This window comes from Entelurus aequoreus, linkage group LG05 (genome assembly GCF_033978785.1).
Source record: "Entelurus aequoreus isolate RoL-2023_Sb linkage group LG05, RoL_Eaeq_v1.1, whole genome shotgun sequence".
Taxonomy (NCBI): Eukaryota; Metazoa; Chordata; class Actinopteri; order Syngnathiformes; family Syngnathidae; genus Entelurus; species Entelurus aequoreus.
The window spans coordinates 29,734,614-29,762,511 of NC_084735.1; the positions used below are offsets into that span (position 1 = coordinate 29,734,614).

A 27,898-nucleotide genomic window follows, 5' to 3' on the forward strand; every position below is an offset into this window, starting at 1 on the left:
AACTATATGAAGATGGCTATACGTCAATATTGCGTCATCGATCAACTGCTTTTGACATACGCGTTTATACATGAATGGCAGATACATGAATTTAAGCACTTGGAGGTGTATTTATAGTTTGGCAAGCCTTTGTGTGGTAGATACATACATATACTACATACCTCACTTGACATATGACCCATCTAAAATTGTCATGCTGACACACTGAAACGCACCCAACCACGTGACGCCTCGTGCACTCTAACCAAGTGCTCTGCCAGCCAGCTGAGCAGTTGTCCTTATGTAATACGACTTCAATCCTATGCTAAAACTCACTGTTGCAAAGGTATACATTTTGTCATTTGGGAGGCAGCGCTACAATCGGAGCACATTAGGAAACATTATCCATACTATAGTGTTGCAATGCCAGTCCTGTTAAGCAAGCTTGCTCCTTTATTTCACAAGATAACAGTGTTTTGCAACATTGTGTATCATATCAGCGACAACATGCTAAAGTTAGTCTGCAGTTGAATTGAAACTCCCTGTATTTAGCACAGTGACCAGGAGAAGAATGATCCATCATATACAATGAGAGACAGAGATAAAACCAAGTTTAAGACGAATTATATATTACTACTTTTAATAACACAATGCAACATCATGAGATCTGTTTCCAAGAATATTACATGACACACTGTTACTTAACATTTTGGAAAAATCCGGTCTATTCCTGCCTCACCTAATCTAGTAGCATAATCTGATGAACACAGGCATTAATTTATTTAACCCACATTTGAAGGGATTATATATATATATATTGTTTTCATTTAAAACACTTCTTGTGGTCTGCTTAACATGTAATGGTGGTTCTTTGGTCAAAATGTTGCATAGATGATGTTTTACAGACTATCGTCAAGCCACTTTCTGACTGTCTCTTGAGGAAGCGCCGTTTTGTCGGCGGTTTTATTTACGTGCCGAAGCCCTCCATCAGGCCAAGATCCCTTCGGCTGCTTCTCCACCTTGTCAGCCATGTTGTTGTATTAAGCACTTCCGTATTGCGTCTAATGACAGATGTAAGTTACAACTCTACGCTACTTCGTATTAGAAATGGAAAAAATGGAGGATTTTAGCATGCATGTGTATTTACGAGCTAGTCTGCCCCACAACAAGATGATATAAGGAACTTAAAGGCCTACTGAAATGATTTTTTTTTATTTAAACGGGGATAGCAGATCCATTCTATGTGTCATACTTGATCATTTCGCGATATTGCCATATTTTTGCTGAAAGGATTTAGTATAGAACGACGATAAAGTTCGCAACTTTTGGTCTCTGATAAAAAAAAGCCTTGCCCCTACCGGAAGTAGCGTGACGTAGTCAGTTGTTCGCCTCCTCATATTTTCCTATTGTTTTCAACGCAGCTAGAGCGATTCGGACCGAGAAAGCGATGATTACCCCATTAATTTGAGCGAGGATGAAAGATTCGTGGATGAGGAACGTTAGAGTGACGGACTAGAATGCAGTGCAAGACATATCTTTTTTCGCTCTGACAGTAACTTAGGTACAAGCTGGCTCATTGGATTCCACACTCTCTCCTTTTTCTATTGTGGATTAGGGATTTGTATTTTAAACCACCTCGGATACTATATCCTCTTGAAAATGAGAGTCGAGACGCGAAATGGACATTCACAGTGACTTTTATCTCCACGACAATACATCGGCGAAGCTCTTTAGTTACTGAGCTAACGTGATAGCATCTGGCTCAAATGCAGATGGAAACAAAATAAATAAATCCCTGCCTGGAAGGATAGACAGAAGATCAACAATACTATTAAACCATGTACATGTAAATACACGGTTAATAATTCTCAGCCTGGCAAAGCTTAACAATGCTGTTGCTAACGATGCTGAAGCTAACTTAGCAACTTAGCAACCGGACCTCACAGAGCTATGATAAAAACATTAGCGCTCCACCTACGCCAGCCAGCCCTCATCTGCTCATCAACACCCGTGCTCACCTGCGTTCCAGCGATCGACGGCGCGACGAAGGACTTCACCCGATCACAGATGCGGTTGGCGGCTAGCGTCTGCTAGCGCGTCTGCTATCTAAGTAAGTCCTCCTTGTTGTGTTGCAACAGCCAGCCGCTAATACACCAATCCCACCTATAACGTTCTTCTTTGCAGTCTCCATTGTTCATTAAACAAATTGCAAAAGATTCACCAACACAGATGTCCAGAATACTGTGGAATTATGAAATGAAAACAGAGCTATTTTGTATTTGCTTCAATGGGCTACCGATACTCCTGTTTCACTGGCTACGTCACGCGCATACGTCATCATCCAAAGGCGTTTTCAACCGGAAGTTTAGCGGGAAATTTAAAATGGCACTTTATAAGTTAACCCGGCCGTATTGGCATGTGTTGCAATGTTAAGATTTCATCATTGATATTTCATCATTGATATATAAACTATCAGACTGCGTGGTCGGTAGTAGTGGGTTTCAGTAGGCCTTTAACGACTACAACTTTTAAGTACAACTGAACAAAGATGGCGCACTCGCGCAAAGCTCCCCGGTTAAACCTCTGTCATACATGGAGATGTCCACTGACGTAACTAAGGCAGAATAAGTCACTAAAGACTAAAATTTTGAAAGGCTCGTTTAGAGTAAATTTGGAAAAAGGCACAATTGTTTTGTTTATATCTCCGCCATGCCTCTACGGTCGGATTTCAAACTTTCAGGATTCATACAGATCCCAAATAGGTACCATCAGGAATGAAATTGGACCTCTTTCACACACTGCGTAGTGGTTCCAACAATATTTAACAAACATTTTATTTTTAGGAATGGCGTTGGTGTGGTTTGTGTTGGTAAAAGATCACCTATGTGCGACTTTGTCATAATTGCTCAGGAATGACTCCCGGAACAAAATGTTGAGGTCACCAGTTGGTGTGGTTATACAAGTTCTATTGCTTATAAATTGCTGAGCACACAAAAGCACACATTATACTGATCACACGCTCTGCTGCCAAAACTTTTGTTTTTTTAGGTGAGATGCCAAATGAGTAACGGAGATGTTCATGTTTTCTAACCGTTTCGAGGGGACTCGCGAGATCTGATTGGTTGTTTTCTGCTTACTGTATTACAAGCCTGCAGCTGCAAAGTCTACCAAAGTACACACTAAAAATGTATCGAATGAAAGCTATGTACATACTTTGCAGTTCACTGTTTCCAACGAGAAAATCCGGTCTAGCTGTACAAAGCTGAGAGCCCACTTTGTTTGCATTTGTTTAGAGCATCTTACTTGGCTAACATTGTTTGTTGCTAAGAGATGCAGTGGATCAGGATACTACCGACACCACAAAACACGCTGCCTTCCCTGGCGCTACACTTCACAGATTCCCTGTCAAAGTAGGGTTGTTGTGAGTCACTACAGATTCGCCTCACAGCACATGATCACCCCCTCAGCTCGGTCCATGGTAATCACCGGCCTGGCTAATGCACATGAATGGCTGGTCAGCACATCAGCTGGTTCTGGTAACATTCTGCCAAAGATCACGCCACGTGATACCGTTGGCCTGGCTGTGCTACTTTGACGCTATCTGGCTCATTACCATAAGGCCGCAGAGGCGGGTTTTCGCGTAACATTAACTTGGGATTTGTCATTTTTGTCCAACACAAGGTTTAGGTTAAAACTAAAAACAACCCTTTAATGACTACCTAGTACCACTTCAATGGGAGTGTTTTTCTGCCTATGTGTTAGTGAAGTTTATCCTGGCTTCTTCTAAATGCATGTTGGGATACACAGGACTTAACCCTGCACAGATGGAAGAAAACTAACAAAAAAGAAAGCACATTTCCCTGCAAAAGTGTGTGGATGCTGGGAGATGTTGTCATTGAACAAATATGGTCCATCACAGCATATTGTAACAGCCAGATGGGCAGCATAGGGATGGACGCTCAAGCCTTTCTGGCAAAGCCATTGGGTCAACATCATACATTCTAAATTAAAACCAAAAGTATAGCTAACAATTTAAGCTAAGAAAAATAATAGCATCACCGACAAGAACGAAATGCACTTTTAGTGCTCAAAGGGGGAACTGCACTTTTCTTGGAGTTTTGCCTATTGTTCACAATCATTTTGAGAGACATGACGACGGATGTTTTTTTTTTTTCATGCATTCTATAAACGTTAAATAAATGCGATCAAAAGTCCGCTCCCAATGGAGCCTAGGGGAGCTGCTCAATTCTGCCTATAAAGCCCTTAAAAACATCCAAACACCTCCATTAGGGTTTTCTGTACATGATGTAAGTATATATGTAATGTGGTAACGGGCACATCTATAATAACATTTCATATTTACGTATTTTAGTCTTTTTAAGCATATGCGGCGTATTAATTTCAAAAACGCATCACGACTTTTGCTTTTTTTTCCCCCTTCATCACTGATTATTACTCACTCCAGACATCATGAGAGCCAGCAAACATAATAAAACATAACTTACTGTACAAAGTCTGCTGTCATTACGATGCAGACTGCTAGGATATCCATATATTCCCATTTAGATAAAGAATGTCCCCGCGACCCCGAGAGGGACAAACGATCGAAAATGGATGGATGAGTGGATGGCTCATAATCTAAGTGGCGGCGCAGCCCACTCCGTTTGTTCGTGTCGTTCTCGCCAGTTCCAGGTCTTAAATGGCTATCAAAGTGTACCAATTTGTCGGATTACATCCTCAGCCATCTACTTTCCAGACGAGAGGCATGATTTATGATCTCGATAAACTTCCAAGGAGCAAGGTCACTCAATGATGTAAACATAGGCACACACGGTAGTGATCACGTCACCGCTATGAATATCTACGTTAGCGCTTATGATAACAATATAATGAATACTTGGTTAATATTCATTAACCAATTTTTTTTTATTTTCCTGAGGGAACTCTCCTGAAGGAATCAATAAAGTACTATCTATCTATTCAAGTCACAGAATGTAAATGGAGTATTGCTAGCGCTTTTTAAATTAGAATCAGAATCAGAAATACTTTATTAATCCCCGAGGGGAAATTAAAATTTTCAGCACAATCCTAGGCTCCATTGTAGCGGACTTTTGATCGCATATATTTAACCAATTCCAAGAAAAGTGCAGTTCCCCCTTTGAGCACAAAAAGTGCATATCGTTCTTCAACAAATGGTTATTTATTGGCTTTTATGGGCGGAATAGAGGACCTCCTATTGGTGGGCGGACTTTTATTTATGTTTATTTCATATTTAGAATGCATTAAAAAAAATCCATCTGTCATCATGTCTGTCATAATGATTGTGAAATCCATTGACTGATGGTGGCGCTATTACACACACTGTAGTAGAGTGTCCAAATGTTTCCCATTAATGTCCACATACAGAAAAATCTGAAAAAGCTAAATATGCTAGATACTAAAACTAATACAATGTAGGTCAATCATCATGCTAAAGAATCTGAACACAACATCCACATCTTAGCTACATTAGGAAGGAGATTCACATGGCCCCATTTGTTGCGGTTTAGCTAAAACATGAAACGTGACAAATTGAGAGGTGAACTACCCACTTTAGCCGCCAGATGGAAGTATATTGTTGAATATCTTAAAATGTGTTTTGTGACAAATCCAACTTTGACCACAGTGTCAATTGCTATGTAGAGTGGCGCTCTCTAGAATTTTCAGCAAACTACATTGCAAAATTATTAACCGCCCTTCTTCCTTTCACGCAAGATCCACTCAGGAATGGGACTATATGAATCCCTTCTCTACTGTGAGTGTAACAGGTAACAAAGCAAATTAGTGTAATATCTAATCTTGCCTCTTTAAAGTATATTCTTATTGTTATTCTTTACTAATATTATGATTATTCCGCCTATTAAAACTGTTTATGGGCTTTAGCACACTCAAAAACCTACAATATCTCAAAGAAATGTGTACATATGTTTATCATGACAAGACACACAAAAACTATGGCAACATTTTTATTTTATTTTTGTGTGTAATGTTCTAATCTGGGACGTGTTTATATTGTCTTTAGAATGTGTTGTGAGCTGATATAAAAAACAAAAACAAATAACAAGCTGCATTGGCCCCAGGGCTGCACTTTGGACACCCCAAGTCTAACTTCTGTAATATTGGAAGGGGCCAGAAGTGAGAAGCAACAGTCGCAATTTTAGATGAAGATTTCTTCACTTGAGAAACACGAAAAACATATTTTTTTCAAAACAATAGTTTTGTTAGAACTTTTGTTCAGAGAGAAAATAGAAAATGCTTGGAAAGGGTGGAGACTTGCTAAAAACTCAGCATCTGCACGTACAGTAAATGTTGACAACAGCTAATACTGCCAAGCCGCAACAAATAATGTCACAACTGTTTATCATTTAACTGGAATTAATTAGCTATCAAACTTTGACTGAAGAAAATGTACAACTATTACCATAAAAAATATCACCAACATCAGACATACAATTTCAGGATACATTTCCTTAATATAATTTTGAGGGATAATTTAATTCACCAAAATGTTTGTTTCAATGCAATAGGATCTCTGGATGTTGTGAACTCCTGTTTCTATGGCAGCTTCATATTTAGCAGACTAATGTGTCACATCGGATGTCTGCGTGTAGGAAGATCAACTTCCAATAACTGATATCATGTTTTAGTAAACAGGTTGAGGCTAAATCAACAGGACCCCAAGTAGTGTGTTTCATTTTGCTGCTTTTAAGGCATCATTCTTCAAAAATATGAAACAATTCTTTATCATATTATTAATTATTAAATCCCTATTTGAAGTGATTTCAAACATGCTTAGAGGACATTCAATATACAACAGTCAGAACATTGCTTTGAAAGACATGCTAGTATATGCACAGTACATATCCTCTGTTGTATAATCATTAGACAAATGGTCAAAGAATTGTGGACAATATTACTGCAAAGATGTTTGACTCGATTTCCAACTACCGTATTTTCCGCACTATAAGGCGCACCTAAAAACCAAAAATGTTCTCAAAAGCTGACAATGCGCCTTATAATACGGTGTGCCTTATATATGGACCAATATTGAGCCACAACAACCCTAAAATTCATTTTCATAAAGTTTAGGTCTCGCAACTACGGTAAACAGCCGCCAACTACTTATACCCCGTAGAAGAAGAAGCGCTTCTTCTTCTACGGTAAGCAGCCGCCCCCGTAGAAGAAGAAGCGTGCGGTGCATGCTGGGATATGACGTTTCATTTCCATTTGTGTGTTTCTGTGAAGACCCCAAAATGGCTCCTACTAAGAGACACGCTTACGACACAGAGTTCAAACTCAAGACAATCAGTCACGCAGTAAAACACGGGACTAGAGCAGCCGGGTGGATTGACAAAAGAACTCCAGCCGCTGGATATTGGTGTCAACAGGGCATTCAAAGCTAGACTGCGAACTGCGTGGGAACAGTGGATGACAGAAGGCGAACACACGTTCACCAAGACAGGGAGACAGCGCCGGACGACATACGGCACTATCTGCCAGTGGATCGTAAATGCCTGGGCTGATATATCAGTCTCAACTGTGGTCCGAGCTTTCAGGAAGGCAGGAATTGTCACTGAACTGCTGGACAACAGCAGCGACACTGACTCCATTAATGACTTCGACGAGATGGAGCCGGGCATTTTGGATGCCGTATTCGCCCAACTATTTAATTCGGACACTGAAGAAGAAGAATTCGAGGGATTTGTAGATGAGGAATAACTTCAGAAAGTGAGCTTTAAATTTTTATTTTGTGTGTTGTGTTGTGTGACATTAACGTTTGAGCAACGTTGAGTTATTGATATTGTTATTGCTCTGCACTATTTTGAGTGTTACTATTTTGTGATTGCACGTTTGATTTACCGTAACACGAGTAAATCAGCTGTTTATTCATTTTGGGAGTGAACAGAGTTGTTAGAACGCTGGTTTGTAATATATTTATAACGTTTGACTGACCTATCTGACTGTTTTCTTGACATTCCCTTTAGCGCAGCTCCATCTAATGGATGCATAGGTGCGCCTTATAATCTGGTGCGCCTTATATGTGAACAAAGTTTTGAAATATGCCTTTCATTGAAGGTGCGCCTTATAATCTGGTGCGCCTTATAGTGCGGAAAATACGGTAACCTTGCAAAATGTTTGCAAACATACGCTTTATAGAGTGCGTTGAGCTGTGTGAGAAATTTCAAGTCAATTGGACTTATGGGGTCAAACTTTGGGGTTTTATATTACCGCTACCATGTGGCGTATTGTCCGAAAAAACCCAGCACAGGAAACAGAGTAGGGGTGCTTGGATTGACACATTTGTGCTGTTTTGTGTGCACCAATTTAGAAGTAGAAGAGTTACAATTATAATCTTTACACCATATGTATATTATCACCCTAACAACCAGCATCCTCTGCAGTGGATGTGGATGTTTCGCAAAACCAGGATTTTCTCCCCTGAAATGTGTAACTCTGACAAATGAAATAGCCCATACATAAATGTCCACCGTAGAGGGCGCTCTCAATATAATTGAGGAGCAAACGTGTCACAATGTCAGTGTTTCTTTCATGATTTGGTAGTTCTGCTGCCGCCTGTCTGCTTTTTGTTGCAGTGCCTGGTTTTTGGGTCACACGGCAGAGCCACCTGCGCACACACTTGATACTCAATTTCTCCTTACTACTTAAGCTCTCCAGTGATTTTACTCGGCACCAGTAGATTCCTGATGGTTCACCCTTCACGTCGTGTACATCTCCTCTGCTTTGGCTCCACTCACGCTTCACGTTTTTCTGTGATTCTGCCCCGGCTCTGCTGTTTAGTGTTAACCGTTTCCTCTCCACACCTTTCTGCATGTTCTGTTTTATCACACCTTTTGTGTGTAGCCTTGGTTATTTTTCCCTTACTCTTTTTTTCTTGTTAAAACATATTGTTTTGCTCTATTTTTCAAATGTTGCTGTTTATTTTATTACTACGATGTAACAATGTGCACTTTGTACACTGCTGTTTTATTTACATATGTTATTTTGGTCTGCATAAATGTTGGAATTTAACAAATGAGATTTTAACTAAACAAATTGATATAACACATGCATTTCTACTTACAGGCATATATTCACCAAACTCCATGAAAACAAACATTGACCGCTAATTTTCTATTACCTGGCCAGTCTGCTGGTCTCTGTTTGTGTGTGCTGACTAACTTACAACGCCTGTTGCTCAAACCTCAAACTCTTAATTTAATACAAATAATGTTGACAAGGATTTTGTAGAACATGATTACCATCCTGTATACGAAAATATTTCTCGATTTATTTTTTTATTTTTTTACTTGTGGCGACCTGCCACAAGTAAATGAATGAATGAGAAACACTGAATGTGCAAGTTACTACTGGTTTTCCCCCCCAAATTCTGATGGCTAATAAGTGCTTGGGAGCCAGAAAATGTGCACCTGTGTAGGTGTGGACTTTGCCTGAAAGAGAAAAGAACAATGGCAAGTGGCTTCTTGTCAATTTAGTGTTATGTAGTGCATGCTCACTATTCAAAATATTTTGTTTTTAAAGTTTTCGTAATAGTTTCTCTAAAAATGTACCGTTGGATTTGTGAAGAGACTAGCTTATGTTTATTTACATGGCAACCAAATGTTTTGTGTGTACTTCCAAGAGAAAATAAAAAGTGTATGTGCAGCAGGAGCGGAAAATCTTCCACTACCCTGAAGCTACCAGTATGATCAGATCGGTTTCTTTGTATTGCATCTATCAACAAAGTCAAACGTATTGCAAAACACTGTCATTACCTTGGACGCAACTTTAAATAGATTTTACCATTTGGTAGTTGAGAAACAGGTACTGCATACCTTTCCTTTTATCATTTGCCTAACGCATTGGCAACAAATACCAGTAAGAGAAAAAAAATGTAACTTTCAGTTTGCAGTTTGCTGTTAAATGCAGCCAAATTAACAAAGAGTCTCCAGAAGGGAGGAATCTAGTTTTTCCTGTGTCTTTATCAAGGTTGACTTTGGGGCAATAAACAATCGAGGCAGTATCCAAGAAAGATATTTGGAGAGAGATTACATTGCAGTCCCAATAAAAAAAAGAAACCTATCTGCCAAAGAACTTCTTTCAAAAGATAACATGTCTTCTTTTGGCTGTATTCAGGGTGAATAGAAAAAAAAAAGATTCAAATTCAATGTAAACATGTCCGAAAAAATCTTCATTTTAAGACGGTGCCACAATGTAAACACGAGTGTGGATATAGCTTAGTCATTCCACAGTGCATACAAGCAAACCTGGACACCGAGGCTGTGCAGAACCTTAACATTTTGGCTGCTCTGGCTTCTGTTTACTGGCTCAAGGCAATCGAAGAAGAAGAAAAAAAGCTCTTTTTCGAGCCATGATAGAAGCATAAAATACAACAAAAAGAAGACAATATATTAGTTTGAAAAGTTACCAAATTCTCTTGTACTTGGAAAAAAAAATTCTCAACCTCTGCTTAGATTCTTTTCCCATGCAGCCAGGCCCAGCTCACCATGACTTGTAGCAAACCATATGGGTAGCAGGGTGAACTGAGGACACACATGCCTCTTGGCAAACACACCACTTCACTATTAGAATCCAGGATACATTTTTTACATGATATGAATGCCAGGACCTGCGCGTGTGTTCAAAGAGTGAAAACACAAATGTAGTAAAATGCTCATCCTTCTTACGCATGCAAAAAAAACTACTTTTGGGGGGGGGGGGGGGGGGTTAAGCCCAAAAACTCACATTATTAGCCCTAGCTGCATTTTATAAAGATATTTTATTTTTGTGAAAAAATATTTATTTTATTTTTTTACAGCCAAACCTTGGTAATAAAATGCAAACACATTTTAGTCAAGGTAATGTAAAAAAAACACAGGTCACACACTTCAATAGAATCTGATAAACACTCTTAATAACTGTAAAATGACTCACTGTGTTTGACGTTCAAAAGCATTACAAAACCATGAGAAAAATACAGACATCATTCGACATGAAGGCATTAATGACTGGAACACATGATGTAAAATCTTTTCATTGAGCGTGACATAGCTTTGGTGTAAATAAATAAAAAAATATGTTGGGTTTTTTATGATTTAAATACCATTGTGTTTCTTTGTACTGTCTCCGCTGATTGGTCCTTGTTTTTAACATGAAATATTATGACATATAAAACACTATAGAGCAAGGTTGTCAAAGGTTGCATACAGAAAAATGTATTAATGAGGAGGCAACTTTATTTTTTTAAAAGTAAGTATGCCTAAATATGCAAATCACTTAACCATACTAATATTTTGATAGCTATTAATTGATTATAATTAAATTAACTTATAATAAACTTGGACCACCACAAACAATTCTGCTTATTTTTTAGATTTATTACCACATTATAATGGGACTGTACATGTAGCTTGTTGCTCCAACTCTGTACAGTAAATGGCATTGTAACTGCTTCTTAACACACCTCATATGCACATACCATAGCTGACTTACATTATGTGTACATTAACATAGTGATATACTGTATATAGTGATATTTTTACAATATTTGCACACTAATAGTACATGGAGCCTTGATAACATCATAAATATATTTGTGCTTATCATAAGATGCACACACAAGCGTCTACCATTACACACAATGAAACCAACACCTATAAGTCATTATCTTAATTTTTTGTTTGTAAAACGATATAACGTCGCAATTTCTTCCAAGATAAAACTGTCCACACACCAACACTGAGTTTTGTGTCATGGCCAATTACGCAAATTGCATGATATAATTTAGCGCAGCCTCTAAATACATTCCAGTCCTGGTAACATTCAACATTTCCGCTTTTTCTCAAATACAACTTTTGAATAGTAATATACGCAGCAATACAAAACGAGTGGATCTTGGGCCGCACTTTGGACCCCACCCACTCCTCGCTCCTTCCGGCATACAATATTTAAGGATTGTATCTTGATTATATAATAATAAATATATGTTTTCCCTTGACTTCCATGTTTTTATTATAGGCAGAGCTGTAAACCTAGCAGAGTCTTGTGCTGTGTTAATTTAGGACGTGCAACACAGGAGAGCATGTCCGCATCCCGTCCCGTGTTGGAATGTTGGCTTTGTATTCATCATTTTGGAAAATGTCAAACAATGCAATCTAAGAACCACGGCATTTATTGTCACACGGAGCCTTGGAAATTACATTGTGCTTCCTAAGACTGACATTTAGACAGTATTGCATGGGAACAAAAGCCTCCTGACAACAACGTTCACAAATTGGGCCTCAATGTGTGCTTTCATGCATTCCTGTGATACGAGCAAGGAGGGGAGATTCCAAAGCAAAAAGAAACTGAAAAATATGCCTTTTAGTTTTGGGTCAAGACAGTTTTGCTCTGAAAGGCAAAGGATTGGGAGCTGGGGGCGGGGAGATTTTTCAATTCTGAGAATACTAGTTAGAAAACTTTAACCAAGGTCCTGTAATATGCAAAAAAGTGGTGCAAAATTAGATTTGATCTTGATTGACATTACAAAACATTACAAAAAATAACTCCCCCACCCCCCCTCAAAACCAGGCAGATTAATGTCTTGCTGCTGCTGCGAGGAAAATCACCAAAATTCATGTAACAGCATTTTTCTGTTGCATGAAAGCATGCGCTGGAAACAACTCTCATTAATTACATGATGTGGCAGCACATTCTCCAGTTGTGTTACTAGTAGGGGACAAACCTGTGTGTCCAACAAAGTACACTAAAATCTAAAATCGTGCCATGGCATCAAACCAGATTATTATTGAATGTTGGCAAACATTAACTTTTAGTTGAAAATTTGAAGAGTATTTTGCAGTCACTTATTTCGTATAAATAACACGTTTGTTGTCATACTATAATGCCAGAGGGCATAACATTGTTTAAAATAGGATGTTTTGTCCTTGTTGCTATAGAAACTACTAAAGCATTTTTACAGCTGCAACTGCCGTAAAATACTATTGGCAAATAAAAGGAAAAAATAGATAAGATGCTCAATTTTTTAAAAAACATGCACCTTACCCTATGTCATTATGTAGTTAATCAGTTAGTAATACTTGTATTATAACTTCTCCCAATATTACAGATGGCTTTCTTCACTGATTGGCTACAAGAGGTCACATGGTCCTATAGAGCCTTATAGTGGCATGCATTTGGTGTCCATTTTAACTGAAGTTGCCTTTTCTTGCTCTGCTGAGTTTTAAAACTCGAACCAAAAATGTGTTATTCTACCGAGACAAATAAAATAAATTATATTTGGGGTGTAACATTTGTTCCACTCACAAAGTTGTACTTCATTTCTAAAATGGTGGTTCAGAACCAGACTGGACTCTGGTGTGTGATTTGAATACAATCTCTGTTATTGGTATTATTACTATTATCATCGCAATGTTCTTTTCAGAAAGCAATCGTTTGAAATGTCTAATTCTAATATATGCGGCACGGCAGGTATGCTGAAATTTGGATATTCTTTTTATTAAAGAAAATATGATAATATATGGACTACATTAGAATACGTTGTTTTTAAATGTGTACTGCACTTTGATACATTTTTATTTAGTTATACCCTTTGCTACTCCATCTTTGCACCAATCTTAAACACATTTGGGTAAAAAGAAAACTACAATTTAATGAGTGCATAATCTGTATGCTTAATCTTTTTTTTCTTTTTAGGCAGCAGTGACTTGAAATAATTATGAATATTGACCCGCCATCTGTGTGCATGTCTAGTAAAAGCTGAATTTTGGGTGATAGGGTGCAGCAAGGCACTAATTAAACACATTCACAAGACTGGTTGGAATATTAAATGTGCTATAAAATGGGGGTATGATACAATTTGTATTTTTGAGGGTGAAAATACATTTGAGGATGTGAAAAATGGCTGACAAGCTAAAGAGGACAAGAGAAGAATTGTGTCACCAAAAGAAAATTGGGATTGATTGCTGGGTGTGGATTAGCACCCTCTTCACACACGCACACACACACACACACACACACATGCGAAAGCATGCACGCACACACACACACACACACCTAGCTCTCCAGTTTCTCCTTCATATAATAATGAGTTTCCTTGGTCTGCAGACATGCTCTTAAATATTCATTAGTCATGGGTGGGATTTAAGCAGTGACACAAAAAGCGGGCACACGCTGATGCACAAACACTGTGCATATTAATGTACATGTGGAATATATGCATATAATAAATAGTGATTTCAGCGAGATGAAACAAGTCACACTGAGGCCTTATCTCGCCTCTTCTAGGCTGATGAAATCAGTTTTGGACATAAAGCTGCTGCGAGAGCTCTCACACACACACACACACACACACACACACACACACACACAAACACACAACACAAGTACCCTCCAATTCATCAAACAATAAAAGGTCCAAAAATACAGGTGTTGAGTTTAGTCTTTGCCGATAAAAGGACTCCTCCATCCCACATTGATCATTTCAACATGCACTCCCCCACATGCCAGCCAGTCGATCAATAAAATCACATTTGGGATGACCTCACATCACATGTGCCACATCAGACCAGCACATGTGTCAATTTGCAACGAGGGGTTGTAACTCATTCATGTTAGCGTTGACGTATTACAGAAGAAGAATCACACAACTGCTGAACAAGAGTGTGCATGATGTGTTCTGATCCAAAACTAGGAACCAAAGCGCGACTGTAACCTGTGTGTTCTTCAGTGACAACCTGACCTGACCCCAATACATGCACGGTGTGTGGAATACATGGTGTGGTGCGCTAAAGTGCCGAGACAATTGCAGTATGGGACGACATCTGTTTGCAACTCATAGTCGCACGCACACTCTGAGTCTTTCTCATGGATGAAGCCCGAAAAACAGACTATTTGAGCACGTCTTATATAACACGTCACATCTTATGTATCAATACGGCTTTTAGATCTCAAATAAAAGGGCCCACTGAGAAGCTCCTCTTGCAACTTTAATCATGCACGGCTCCAAATCTAGGCCACCCTCAGCAGGAAAAAAAACAGCAACGTATAGCTGGCGTATAATAAAAGTGTGCTCAATTGAACTTGTGACACTCAAAGAAATGGAGTATTTACAGTATTGTAGCCATGTAGCACTGACAAGTACAATTGATTATAATTATTAAAAAAAATAAAAAAAAGTGGGCAGAACATGTGCTTGGTTGGGATTTAGGCAAGTTCCACTACAGAAGACGAGAAAGAAGAAGAAAAGAAGAGGAAGTAATAGACGATTAGATAAAGTAGAAGAAAAGTGACCGACATGCGGACACTTGTTCCGGTGTTGTAAAATATGAGCATCGCTGACAAGACACTTGAACGCACCATTGTGCTGAAAAAAGTAAGACGGTAGGGGTGGCGTTTGGGGGGGTCGTGGTGGTGCTGGTGGTGTGGGGGGGAGGCGGGGGGGGGCAGGTTGACAATAATGACGGATGGGAAACTTGCGTCATGTCCAGCTTGTTTTTTTTGTCCCCCAATATAAATGGACAACGAAAGCTCCGTGGCAGCGTGGACTGACTGACTGACTGAGGGCTTCACTCCTCGCACGGAGGGACGCTTCAGTTCCGCCATCCATTGAATCAACGCACACATCAAAAAGAAGCACACAACTCAACGGACACGGACTGGAAACAAAACAGTACCGTCACGTCCCGACTTTTTTTTTTTTTTTAAATATAACATGCATTTCAAAAAAAAAAAAAAAAATGTCTTACCTCCACTTCGAAGCCTTTGCTTTGGGAGAAAAAAAAAGTGGCGTAGATCTCCCCCCCCTACCCAAGACGAAAACAAGGTCTGAAGCTGGAATATGTCAAACGTGTCGCTTTCACTTTGTTTCATTTCTCACTTCCATCTTCTTTTCATCTCATCAATAAACACACGCTGCAGCCTACCTTCATAGAAGCAGCTCGCTTCGAATGTGCCCTCCCATTTTTTAACTATACATCGAGTAGTTTGGGAGAGGAGGGGAGCCGGAGGAGGGGGGTGCAGGCACGCCTTTTCACTTAAAGCTGCCATTGGGGGAGAACAGTGCGCCGTCTTGCACTTATTATTAGTGAGCCCCCCATGGAAGAAAGGGAGAGCGAGGCGAGAGAGAGGGGGAGAGAGAGAGAGAGAGAGAGGCTCCATTATGTGCAAGCAGTGGGAGTTGTTATAGTACTACTACTACTAGTAGTAATGTGCCTCCTACTCGCTTCACCAGACACTATTTACAAAATAGACGCGGCGACACGGCAAGCCGTCAGGAAACGGAAGCACTTTTTAGGATAGTTATCAGCAAAATAATGAAGGTACGCCGGCGTCGTTGTGTAATAATACGATAGAAACGATAGCGTCCACAAATGTGAATGAACTCTCCTTATGCCCTCCTCTCCTCGTCTACATCACCAAGGACGGTGGGCGGGAGGGAGCCCGGAGTCATGTGTCCGTCACGCGTTCTAACTTCCCATTGGACGCCAGAGCCGTCAATCACGCGCGGCGCCCTCGCCCGGGTCTCCTATTGGCCGACGCCGCCGCCCGTCACGCCGCGGGCACCAAACAAGCTAGATTGTCTGCGGTGTCTTCCACTTTCTACGCATTTCTATTTTCTCATTTATTTATTTTTTAACGTCCCGAGCTGACCTCGAGTTTGGGAGCAGGGGGAACAAACGGTGCCGGTTCGGCCGCCCAATCAGATTTGGTGGAAGGATTTGATTTTTTTTTTTTTTTTTTTACCCCCCTTTCGTGTTGTTGTTTGGGGGGGGGGGGGTTCGCCCACTTCTCGTTATTATCCAACGCCTTGAGATAGATTTTGGCTGGCATAGAATGAAGCAAATGGGTCATGTGGGACCAACCCCCCCCCCCCCCCCCCCTCTCTCTCTCTCTCTCTCCCGCCTTAATGTCCCCCCTCCCTCGCTGTCTAGACAGTGACAGGTGTGTGTGTGTGTGTGTGTGTGTGTGTGCACGCACGTTTGTGGTCCACACCGGAATAATGGGTGGTGTTAATAATGACCATGTATTATGCATATGTGTAAAAACGTGCCATATAGACTGTGCTCGCACGCCAAAAAAAAAAAAAAATGGCTTCCTGATAGAGGTCATCTGAGGTTACTCGCCTCCTCTCCAGGCGCGCTACTGTCTAAATGTGCAGAAAAAAACATGGTAAAAGCCACTTTAACAATCACCAGAAAGGTAAGAAGAGGTGAGCCCGAGACAATCGCCATCTCCACAGTAGTGGGGGAAGGTGGGGGGGTCCAATTCGGGATATGTTTGCGCGCGGCTGTTCGTGCGCACCCTCTGCAGGCCTCCGTGGTGTACTTCACGCCGCGGGTTCAGCGGAGGACAAGCCTCCCGCCACTGCTTTGACCTACATGCACTGCAAGCACAATAGCAACACTGTCGCCAGCCTGTTGCAAAGAGACATTTCAAACAAGTTTTCTTCATGTTCGAGGAGCATGAAATAAATAAACAAATAAATACATAAAGACAAACACGTTGATGCGCACATGAGTTGAGCGTGCCGACTTTGTTTATGTCTACTTTGGGTAAGAAATTCTTACTAAGAATGCAAATGCACCATGCAAATACAGTTTGAACAGGGTGAACGTGTGTGTTTTTTTATAAAAGCTAATTTTAAGTATTGTAATATGATAAAATATAGTTAAAGGGGCTGTTTACAATTTGAACCCTTAGCATTAGTGGTTTAATAGAACATATACATATATGTGTATATATATATATATATATATATATATATATATATATATATATATATATATATATATATATATATATATATATATATATGTATATATAGTCGAGGTTTCTGTGGTTAATCCGTTATACAGCGCTCAGTACCGGGGTAGAGCGCGATATACGTTAGGTCAGGAAAAAACACAAACTTTTATATATATATATATATATATATATATATATATATATATATATATATATATATATATATATATATATATATATATATATATGTATATAAAAGTTTGGACACCCCTTCTCATTTAATGCGTTTTCTTTGTTTTCATGACTTTCATTGTAGATTGTCACTGAAGGCATCAAAACTATATGAATGAACACATGTGGAGTTCCATCCATCCATTTTCTACCGCTTATTCCCTTCGGGGTCGCTGGAGCCTATCTCAGTTACAATCGGGCGGAAGGCGGGGTACACCCTGGACAAGTCGCCACCTCATCGCAGGGCCAACACAGACAACATTCACACTCACATTCACACACTAGGGCCAATTTTAGTGTTGCCAATCAACCTATCCCCACTTAACAAACAAAAGGTTAAATAAACTGAAAACATGTTTTATATTCTAGTTTCTTCAAAATAGCCATCCTTTGCTCGGACTACTTTCTCGCACACTCTTGGCATTCTCTCGACGAGCTTCAAGAGGTAGTCACCTGAAATGGTTTTCACTTCACAGGAGTCAAAGTCTTGATGCCTTCAGTGACAATCTACAACGTAAATAGTCATGAAAATAAAGAAGCCTGTTTCGCAAATGTCTCTGCTTGTCAGGGGATTTTATGAATAAATCATAAAATAACAAAATCCCTTGATGAGCAGGGAAACCTGCGAAACAGGCTTGTAGGGATGATATAGCCTCTATGTTTTTCCTGACCTAACGTATATTCCGTTCTACCCCGGTATTGAGCACTGTATAACGGATAAACCACAGAAACCTTGACTATATATATATATATATACATATACATATATATATATATATATATATATATATATATATATATATATATATATATATATATATATATATATATATATATATATATATATATATATATACATATATATACAGTATATACCTTTATATCAATGTCTATACTTTTCACAATTACGAATAAAAATTTCTTGTTGGCCTGAGGCAATATTCTGGCGTTCAGGCTTGTCTCTCACACACGTATGCGGGAGCACGAGCACATGCACAAAAGCAGTCTCAGAGAAGGAACTAACACTTTGCAGTTGTTATGACACTGTAGCTATGTCAAACTCAAGGCCCTGGGGCCAGATCTGGGCCGCCACATCATTTTATATGGCCCGCGAAAACTTGGAAATAATATGTGTCAATTGCTTGGATTTTACTGACTTCACGTCCGGCTCACGTCCCGACCATTAAATATGCGTGGTGGTCAAGCTTGCTCTGTTGGGTACTAGGCGCCATTTAACCTTTCTCGAAGACAAAATGACCTATGCTTGTGTTGTTTTCGGCTGTACGAACTGTTCAAATCGCGAAAAGGATAAAGGTTCCTTCAGAGTTCCTTGAGAGGTTATCAAAAGAGTGCAGGATTTTACAAAACCACGACAAGAAAAGCATGCAGCTCACACTCCAGTCCAAGCAAACAGAGTCGAAGAATGCATGAGTTTGCAGTGGTCACGTCGTTAAAGTTTTGTTTGATATACTTTCAACGTTTATTATTTCCCATTTAAGTATTAGCTTGATAGTATTTGTATTTTTTAAACACATGTTTGCTAAGAGTTTTTTGAAAAACACCAACTCGGTGAGTCTAAAAAAAAAAAGGAAAATGGGAGCAAAACCTAAAAGAGTAAGATTCACTTTAAATATTTTAGCAATTCAAGCAATAAAGCACGCAATAGCGCTTTATTAATATCTCACATTTAATAGTTCTTTTAGGCATATTCTATAACATTTTATCCTAAATTCAGAATTTTCAAGCATAAAATGACTACATTAAGTAAAAATATTGATACAACAGTATTGGCCACTCAATTAGTCGTGGCCAGCCTCAGGCAGTATTACTATAATATGGATTAAATTAGTGTAAAGGCGCCTAAAGGGTGTTATTTCATGCTAGAGATTTAATGCTGAAAAATGTATTTAGACGGTTGTAAACATTTTTTTTATGTTATAAATATGAAAATATTTGATTTATAATGAATGATTCCTACTTTGTGAAAATTCATTTATCATGGTCATGTCCGGAACCAATTAACAGTAATAAATGAGAGATTGCTGTAAATATATAATTTCTTTCTATTTTGACAGAAAACATGTCCTGTTTGCAATATATTTTTAACTTTAATATTATTTGAGCATGCAATATATATATTCAGAGCAAATACTTAAATACCTGCATGCTAGTCACCTCGACCTATGATTTCAAAGCAAGATATTCACCAATCTGTTAGTAAAAAATAAACAAAAATGAATAGGCAATTGTGTATAATGGTGCTATTATTAAATATTTATGAATTTTATAAACATAATAATTATAAAATTCATAAATATTTACTGTTACAGGTGACCCTCTGAGGCAATTTTATGCAACCAAACAAAAAGTGGGTTTGCAACCCCCAAAAATTGCAACCAACCAAGATTAATGGATTTATAACCGAAATAAATAAATAACATAAGAAATAAAAATAATACTTTTTTGGTAGCACATTTTTTTGGTTACAAATCCTTGCTTTGGGGGTTGGACACAACTTCTCTTTTGAACAATAGCTTTTTTATTGGTCACCCTTTGTTTTTGGTGTTTTCCCTCCAAATGTGTTAAGGGGGGAAGTAGTCGGCAGTTACACCCATATGGGCACGCAATTATCCGAGATTGACCAATAAAAAGGCTTCTAACACATTGTTCAGAGGATGCCCCGTCGACAAGATTGAATTTAAGTCAAAACCCCCAAAAATATTTAAAAACTGACTTTTTTTTCATACACAGCAAAATAGTCAGCATTGTAGTATCTATATTTGTTATATATCAGTGAATTAAAAAAATGTTCCAATGTTACAAGTTTTGCTCATTCTCTGTTTGAATTAATTATACAATACAAATGTTAGGGTTATTTCTTTTTCTCTATATATACAATACATAATGAGAAAAATGTTACAATAAGATTTGATTGTTGAACTGATGGAATGAGATTTCTAATTATTAGACCTGGTGCCGAATTAAGACGTGATGTGTAATTAGAGGCAGGACTATATGTAATGCTGTCAAAATAACAAAATGACTGAAAAATGGTCCAAAACATTAGTACTGTCCTGAATAAGTAAAAGTATTACTATTCATATTGAAACTGAACATTTTAACTCTGCTTGTACAAGCATTATCAGGGGGAAATTATATATTAGAGCAGGGGTGTCAAACATACGGCCCGCGGGCCGGATCAGGCCCGCAAACAGGTTTTATCCGGCCCACGGGATGACTTTGCTAAGTATAAAAATAAGCCGAAATTTTTGAATGAAAGAAACAGCTGTTCTAAATGTGTCCACTAGATGTCGCAATAGCAATTCTTTGTATCTTTGTAGAATAAGCTACATATGTAAAAAAGATAAACCACATAATGTTAGTGCACCAGTTGAGGAAAATGAGCAAACTACATAAATAACATCCTGTAATTTGATTTTGATATTATTTTTTTATCTTGATAGATTGAAAATTAACACCAATGAGTTGACTGATGAACGTTAGTTACCACATGATTTATTCAGAATGTATAAATAACGACAAATAAAGATAGAATACTATTACCACAACATGTAGGTGTAAAAAAACAACAACAACAACATTATGACGTGTACATTTTCACAATGTGATTGTTCCATTTTTAAACAAAGAAAACAATCTGAAATTGTCTTTGTTTTTAAGTTATCGTGCCATGGTTTTACCAGTCCGGCCCACTTGGGAGTAGATTTTTCTCCATGGGGCCCCCCATCTAAAATGAGTTTGACACCCCTGTATTAGAGTATCATATTTTTCAATATATAAGCCGAACCCAACAAATAAAAACAAAAATAAAAAAAAGTTTCATATATTAGCCGCAGATATACACCGGTACATTTTAAAATGAGATATTTACATAGAAATATTTAGTAGCTATTTACTTACATACCTTAATTGTTTCCAAATGGTGCCTTTAACACGGCAGTAAAACGGCTGGTGAAACAAAACAGAAAGGTCATCGATGTCTGTATTTATCCTCTATGAGATGAATAAGATTTCCCCCTTTTTAATAAACTTCAAGATGTTTATCAGGATTCTTCTTCCTTGTACGTTGTGAACACTTATGAGTTTTAAAAGTTTCAGATTGCTGGATTTCTTTGCTTAATCCATTCCATAATTTATGTCACGGCCTGAGCCATATTTTGAGTTTGTTCGTTTTTTCCTGTGTTTAGCACTTTAGTTCCAGTCCTGTGCTTTTGTTTTGGTGGCATTTGCGTTTTTGTGTTTCCCCGCAGCGACTTGACTCCTGCCGTTGAGCGTTGTTCCCGCACCTGTTTTGTGTCAGCAATTAGGACTATATAAATTAAGTCTTGGCCACCATTCTTTGCCGGGACTTTGATTGCTGATGGACAGATATCTATCCGATGTGGACGCCGTCTCTGCGCTTAACTTTTTGTAAGTTTTTGCTGTCGTCCAGCTTTCTGTTTGTTTTGCATAGCCTTTCCTATGCTTCGGTGGATTTCCTAGCGGTACTGGTCTTCTGTTTATTTGAGCCTCAGATTAAATACCTTTATACCTGCATGTTGACTCCTCGGGTTTCTGCATCTTTGGAACGAGCCAATTATCGTAGCCATGCGACCCATGCGTCACAATTTAGTCATTAGCAAAGAAAAAGCCAAAGATTAGCCGCACCTTTGTAAAAACCGCAGGGTTCAAAGCTAGGGGAAAAAAGTAGTGGCTTGTAGTCCGGAAAATACGGTACATATCCTGATGAGAGCCAGCATCCTCTACACCGGACATTAGTGCTTTGCATAATTTTAGCAATATTTGACATAAAAAAACAAAAAAAACATCAAAGCAAATGTCTACTTTGGTTTTTGGAAGAATGTTCAGTAATCATGCGTTTATCGCGGTTAATTGGTTCCTGATGTGACAACGATACATATATCGTTGTCACATCAGGAACTGTCTGTCTTGCCTCTGGTGAGGGCGGTCGCATTTTTTCTCCGCTCCCTCCTTCCCTGCTTGCTCTCTTTGTTTTTGTCTTGTCTGAACTATTTTGAAGCCTCTTTTCTTGAGCTGTCCTCAAATCTAAACATCAAAATGAATTTGATCAACTGGACTCTCGACGCAATTGACACAGTCTTTTCGACAAGGAAAAGAGGTTCGGGGGAGCCTGGCTGCCCTGATAGAACCATTGCTGCGGGGTACGTGAGAGATTCCTGGAATACTTGGAGAATCATGTGCCTCTCAGTCCTTTCCATCGAGGACGTGGAAGACATCTACCTATTTGGAGCTGTGATCGCAGGGCATTTGCTGATTGGGCTGGGCATTGCTCTGGTGTATCGTCAAATTCGGAAGACGATGGCAGCCACTCAAGGGGCCAACAGGCTGTTCAACGCAATGGAAGGATTGGGTCGTGCTGTGGGATCACAGACTGGAGCGATTGCTGATTTGAATCGCAAGGTAGATTCCATCTTGATGAAGTTAGAGAAAGAATAAATTGAAATTGTCAGAGCCAGCATACAGAGCAGGAATGTCATTGTTTTGACTGCTCGAAGAAAAAACAACATCTTAATCTACGATTTGACTCCCTCGAATGGCCTTGAGGAACAGGCTGTTTGAAAACACTCCCCTGAGGACTCCTCAAAGATGGACGCTTTTGACCTTTCCCTTCTTTTCAAAAGCACCTGGGTCGGACTCTTGAACTCTTGAACTCTTGGGGCCGGCCTCGGCCCATAAAGACAATTCCAACATCTCACCCAAGTTAATTGGGCATACATGCACGCACACACCCCTCCCCAAATCAACGCCTTCACCACTGCTTAATTCCTCCGGGGTTGTGGGGGCTGAGCAGCGCTCAACAGCAGCTGCCGGCCTCCAAAGTCCTGTTGGATGACTCTGTTGCGAGTTGTTGTGATTACATGTACTATGTTTATGTGTGCCATGCTATGTGAGGTTTTTTTCCTCGGACTCAGTCTGGACCATTCCTGAGGGTCCAGCCTCAGACTGATATTTTTTTTTACTTCCCCCCTTCCCCAATGTCACCTTTTTCCCACCTTTTTAAGGAGCGCCTAAGTGAGGCTGATCCGTTGGCGGTCCCGTCTTGTCTCCCTGTAACGTATGTCTGCTCTTAGCGGGATTGTGCCGAAAATGTAATTTCAGTTCTTATGTGTCTTGTACATGTAAGAATGGACAAATAAAGCTGATTGATTGATTGATTGAAATCAAGTACTTTTAAAGCTAGAGCATAAGAACAAGGTTTACTACTTTTTGAAATGTCTTTCAACATTATGAGAGCACTCTAGACATTAAATAACATCTTTACATCCCTAATCTAATATAGTAATGATGTTTGAGGCTGAGCCAATCAGTGGCCACGATACCGGACAGCGTGATCTGATTGGTTTGGTCTCCTCTAGTGACAAATGGTAGTATTGCTATTTGTAGTTTATTAAGCCATTTTTATGCTTGAAAATGTTTAATTTAAAACCAAAAAATTGTAGAATATGCTTGAGAAAAAAAATCTGCGATGTGGTAAATCACAATATTTTAGGCACAATGTGGCAAGGGATGACTGTAAATATCTTCATACTGTAGCTAAAGCATTAAAGCCTTCTAAATATGTTTGTCAACATTATGAGAGCCCTAGAGACATGACATAACGCCTTTTAGTCACCTTTACACTCTTTTAATCCGATATAGTAATGCTGCCTGAGGCTGAGCCAATCAGTGGCCACTGATTGGCTGAACAGTATGATCTGATTGGTTTAGTTTCCTCTCGTGGCCAATACTTCTATAGTATAAACTATTGATATTTTCAGTTCATTTGGCCATTTTATGCTTGAAAATGCTTAATTCAGGCCCAAAAAGTTGTAGAATATACATGTGTATATTTTTTAAAATCTGCCATGTGGATATTGTGGCGAGAGACGACTGTATATTCTTATCACGTCTTTTTCATCTTCCATTGTTGACCAACACAGTGTATATAAATAAGTGAAACACAATTTTTATGAAGTTTGATTAAAAACCCTTTAAATGTGCTGAAATAATTGCATGCATACTGAATGAAATACATCATAGTAAGCTAATTTAATTTTAATAAAAACTTCTAATTTCAATTCCAAGGCTCCAAGGAATGTGGAACTGTGTGGGGGCGGCGTGGCGAAGTTGGTAGAGTGGCCGTGCTAGCAATCGGAGGGTTGCTGGTTACTGGGGTTCAATCCCCACCTTCTACCATCCTAGTCACGTCCGTTGTGTCCTTGGGCAAGACACTTCACCCTTGCTCCTGATGGCTGCTGGTTAGCGCCTTGCATGACAGCTCCCGCCATCAGTGTGTGAATGAATGAATGTGGAAATACTGTCAAAGCGCTTTGAGTACCTTGAAGGTAGAAAAGCGCTATACAAGTACAACCCATTTATCATTTATTTATTTAATGGACAAGAAGGCTACATTAATGTCCCGCTCAATCTTTCAATGTGTCAGAAACGTTCTCTGCAACAAAAGATTGTGTTATTGCAACCTATCAAACCTTGATAGTTGAACCCGTCATTCATTGCAAACAAAACAAACCATCATGTTTTAGTAAATTATTCCTGATGAATTCCTCATTAATTCTCCCTACCAATAACGACTAAAGTATGCAGCGCTAAAAAGATCAACAAAAATTAAATTGACCTTAAGTAGACCCTGTCAACACAAAGAACACAAAACATCCTTTTTTGATCGGGTGATATTTTGCAAATAGAATACATTTGTGGCAAAGTGCATGCAGAAAGTTCTTGGCAGGTCAAACCTGTTCTCACAGCTTTAAATAGAGCCAACAGAGGGCAGCAGTATGACATCTTCTTTCTTTACTTTTTGTTTATGCATTCCTTCAAAAGAGGCCTGGGGGGATTAAATATTTCATAGATATGAAAAAGGCTTTCAAACTAACCTGCACCAGAAGAAGAAAATAAGTCTCCTGAATTGAGGAATAAATTAACATTCCATACGCTGCTGATTGGTCTCCCTTTCTATATGTTTTTGATTTACTATTTTAATAAGTTAATGGCCGCGGGCTTTTCATTTTACAGGGTCGAGACAACTCATTACAAGCCGGACGCCAACCAGCAGCGTGCAAACTTGTTTAGAGGCGGAGGAGATTAGGTTTGATTCAATTAATGCCTCAATCAGAAAAAAATGATTAAAACCTAACTTCCACTGTGTTTTGTTTATTTGGAATCCAGTGGTGGAGAGGAAGGTAAAGCAGATAATTTAATCAAGAATGCACCGAGTGTTTCAATTCAATACATGTTAAAGAAATAAAATAAAATAGTTTTGGTGCACTACAAAGCATTCCCACATGTTTGTCTTCACTAAAATGTATCTATGTATTATTTTTATTATTATTAATATTCTCCAGACAATGATAATAATAATACATAAATAAAAAATTGGTGTAGAAAAAAATATATGTGAATTATTATTATTCTCCAGATAATAATAATAATAATAATAATATTAATAAATAGATGAATTTTGGTGTCGAAATACATACAGTATGTGTGAATGGTTCCACATTTTTCATCCGATTCCAACCGTTCCAACTTCAAACTGTTCTGCCTATTCGGGAATCGCCTGTCTTCCATCAACAAGTTCCAAATATTCAAAGACTTCCCAGAATTCCCATTTTCCTGGACATTATTCCCATTTAAAATGAGTCGGACATTTTTCAAACTTTCACCATTTCCAAATTTTTTAACCTGTTCAAACCCTTCCACCTTCAACACATTCCACCATCCTGGAATTTCAAACTACCATTTTTTCAAGTTAAAAAAAATTCCAGGATTTCACAGAATTCCTGGTTTTCCAAAGCCCTATTTCCACCCTTTTTTATTTTGACGACTCCTTCGACATGTTTCAACCCATTTCAACCGCTCCACCGTTAGAACATTCCTCTTAATCAGGACAAAGAACTAAATTGTTTTTTGAACCAGAAAAATTCACGTTTTTCCCAAAATTCCAGGAATTCTTTTCAAAGTCCCACAATTCCCACATTTTTCATCCGATTCATAACCATACAACTTCAAAATATTCCGCCTATTCAGGAATTGTGTGCTCTACTTCAACAATTCTAAAAAATTCCCGGATTTTCCATAATTGTGGTTATGGCGGTCATTTATGTTAAGGAAGTAGTTTGACATATACTTCGGTATCAGGGAGGTGTAGCGGATTTTATAGACTAGGCTCAGTGCAAGTTGTTTTACTCTGTCCTCCACCCTGAGCCAGCCCACTTTGGAGAAGTGGGTAGGAGTGAGGTGTGATCTGGGGTGGAGGTCTAGAAGTAATGTGACTAGCTTCTTCTGGGATGTTTGGAGTCTATATTTGAGGGTTTTGGAGGTGCTAGGGTACCAGGAGGTGCATGCATAATCGAAAAAGGGTTGAATGAGAGAATCTTCATGGTGCTTTTGGTGACCAGAGAGGAGATTCTATAGAGAAATCTTGTTCGTTGGTTGACCTTTTTGATTACTTTGGTTGCCATTTTATCACAGGAAAGGTTAGCCTCTAGAATGGAACCTAGGTAGGTGACCTCATCTTTCCTGGTGATAACAATGTCACCTACTTTTATAGTGAAGTCACTGACTTTCTTAAGGTTGATGTGGGACCCAAATAGGATGGATTCCGTTTTACCCAAGTGTATGGATAGCTTGTTGTCAGCGAGCCAGGTGCAAATTCTATAGAGTTCAGCACAGAGGATTTTCTCCACCTGAGACTTGTCCTTGCCGGATACCAGCAGGGCCGAGTCATCCGCAAACAAGAACAATTCACAGTCGCATGCTGAAGACATGTCGTTTATGTATATTAGGAACATTAAAGGCCCTAATATACTGCCTTGGGGGACTGCACAGCTTACTGAGAGGGGGGATGACAAGGTGCCGTTCACCT

General features: G+C 39.0%; 1 protein-coding gene across 4 annotated transcripts in view; it reads right to left on the reverse strand.

Moving 5' to 3' along the window:
* Nucleotides 1–27,898, reverse strand: part of zbtb20 (zinc finger and BTB domain containing 20) — a 102,933-nt gene that overhangs the window by 24,364 nt on the left and 50,671 nt on the right. For 2 of the 4 annotated variants that reach the window (XM_062047678.1, XM_062047679.1), the window contains exon 1: nt 15,762–16,372. The exons of the other annotated variants lie outside the window; for them this stretch is intronic. The gene's annotated coding sequence lies outside the window, so the exon portion shown is untranslated. Of the gene's footprint in view, nt 1–15,761; nt 16,373–27,898 lie in introns of those variants that run through there. 4 annotated transcript variants of the gene reach the window in all.